Source organism: Amphimedon queenslandica, unplaced genomic scaffold, assembly GCF_000090795.2.
Source record: "Amphimedon queenslandica unplaced genomic scaffold, v1.1 AMPQUscaffold_8584_Cont19472, whole genome shotgun sequence".
NCBI classification, from domain to species: Eukaryota; Metazoa; Porifera; class Demospongiae; order Haplosclerida; family Niphatidae; genus Amphimedon; species Amphimedon queenslandica.
In genome coordinates this window covers 1-2645 of record NW_003551139.1, presented here as the reverse complement: position 1 = coordinate 2645, position 2645 = coordinate 1, and the positions used below count along the sequence as shown (strand labels likewise).

Below are 2645 nucleotides of genomic sequence, written 5' to 3'. Positions count from 1 at the left end.
GCGCTAAAGAGGGCAGGAAGAATGATGTCAGTTTGTTGACAAGATTAAAGGGATTCATTCCTGTGACTGAAGATTGGCATGCTAAGAAGATATTTCTTGAAGTAAGCTAGAAAATAAATAGTATTAAGTAGGGCTGAAACGAATAGTATTTTTCACTATTCGAATAATTGGCATGCTAAACGAACGAATATTCGAATAATTGAACTGTTTTTGCTAGATGATTAAAAACTACCTTTTTGGTGTTAAACTTTTCAAAATGATGCCAAACAGGGCTTCTTAGAGATTGAGAACCACTTTCCCTGGCCACAGCATCAGTATTTTAGTGAGTTGGTAAGTAAACAGACCAAGAAAGAGACTAAGAAAGCAGCCTGTGCAGGTGACACGCGGTGGGCGTGGCCGTTAATTATTGCAATAACCATAGATAATAGAGTAAATGAAAGGGATAGGAAACTTCCGTTGCGTGGGCGGGTTATTACGACCTGGGGGCGAAGCCCCCAGGTCGTTCCTATAATTGATTTCACCCACGTGCGATATATATATATTTGTATGTCAACACTTACATTTCTTCTATACATGTTGTATTGGAGAAATAACAAGCCTTAGCAACCACCCGCCCACGCTACGTAAGTGGGTGTGGTCACGGCAAACAAGATGGCGGCTTGCACATGGGACAAAGTTATGAGCTTTCTAACAGCGAAAGAACATAGAGATACTGTCTAAAGACTTCTCTAGAAGCATTAGAAGGTAGATAGAACCTTTATAAGTCTTAATAAGAACCCAGTTGTACTTGCAAGGTGGTGAAAACAATTATAGGAATATTTTTACACTAATACGCTTGTTCCATTAAGATTATTAGGTTGCCTAGCAACATAGGCAAGTTACCCTTCCCGGGCCTTTTCCTTCACTGTTCGGCGTCCTATTTCAACTCATAACTCTAAAGTGACTTGTGTTCATCCTCTGCAATAATAATTAAAGGCATTACAGATACCTCCCTTACAGTCTGTCTAATTTTTGAAGTAAAATAATATTGATAACTATGGGTAAAGTTTGATTTAGAGACCTGATACCTTCAATATTGTGGTTTTGTACCCCTTTTTAGAATACAAAAGAAGTAATACCAGAATTAACTATTACCAACTATTCTATACATTATTATGGAGGGCACGCAACATAAATGACTCCGATGACAGATTTGGTGACTGATTTATAATCAATTCAAAGTTTTTGCAAAGACCTTCGTTTTGTACCTTTTTCTTTACAGTTCAATGATTGGCACATTTAAATGTGATATGAAAGCAAAGCTTGATGTACACTTGAGGGCACGCACATACTTTAATGTATGTGACATAAACACAATTTGAGAAAAACCATTGTCAAGTTGTACTATTCCATAATGTTTGATAATTTTCTTAATAAATCCTATTGTAAAATTGAAAATATTCCTATAAATAGAGAAATTATCATGGTATGGGTAACTAGCATTTCCTGCCGCAAACGGAAGTTTCCTATCCCTTTCATTTACTCTATTATCTATGCAATAACCATTAATATTTAATTATGCGAATAGTTCGAATAGTAAAAAAACTATTCGAATATTGCTGTAACGAAGGAATATTCGAATATCTCAGTATTCGTTTCAGCCCTAGTATTAAGTATTTCATTCACTTTCTTTTAGATGATTTGGAAATGGCTCTACAACACCAAAAGCTTCCTAGAATAAGGTACTTTGTGTCATCTGAGGAATGTGATCGACCGTAGGAATATTTCAGCAACAGCTGCTGATGATTTTAATGCCTGTGACGATTTTTTCACCAGTGTTGTCCAGTGCCATGTTGTAGCTGCTGCAATGAACCATCTGGAAATGAATGATCGTAGTGATATGCCAGTCCATCCATTGTTGCATGACGGTTTGTGGTCAGAGGACAGTGAGAAGCGAAAGGATGTGTTGAATGAAGTAGCAAAGGAGATTGCCTTGTCCTACATGGACATTTTTGCCCACCACAATTTAGAGGATGACATCGATCATGATAATGTCAAGAAGTATGCAGTAGAAGTATTGTCTCAAGGGATGTTGTACATGGAGTATAGTGATAGTATAAGAGAAGGTGATGGAGAACGGATATTACGTTGCTGGAGGTATCTGATGCTTATTTTTAAGGCACGAAGACATACCAATTATAGTATTGAAGCATTTAATCTACTTGCGCAATACCATTTCTTTTTATCACAAAGACAAGGACTTCAACTACTATGGTCTCGTACTATTAATATTCATGGTGTACCAGGACACAACATTCCTTGTGACATGTATATGGAGCACCTGAATAGAGTATGTAAGGAGGCTGTAAAGACACTATCGGCTAACAAAACACCACAAGCCATACAGCGTGCTGCTAAATGTGTTGGTGTAATTGATGCTTTACTGGATGACTATGACAGGCAGTTAAGTTTAAAGGAGATATCTGGAAAGCATACTGTTGCCAGCACAGAANAGGATAATGAAATCCTCTTGCAGCATTTGCTGGAAGCCGAAATATTTTCTTACCACATAGGAAGGGCACATTCCTGTTTCAAAAACATACCAATCAACATCATTTCATCAATGAAGCATAGTGACAAAGTCAGGAAATGGATGATTGACCAGT

At 37.4% G+C, this 2645-nt stretch overlaps 1 long non-coding RNA gene across 1 annotated transcript; it reads left to right on the top strand.

Moving 5' to 3' along the window:
* Window positions 1-844: 844 nt before the first annotated feature.
* On the top strand, window positions 845-1300 carry LOC109591266 (uncharacterized). The gene is made up of 2 exons (XR_002189732.1): window positions 845-1040; window positions 1100-1300. It is a non-coding gene; the product is annotated as an uncharacterized LOC109591266 (long non-coding RNA).
* The last annotated feature ends 1345 nt before the right edge of the window (window positions 1301-2645 follow it).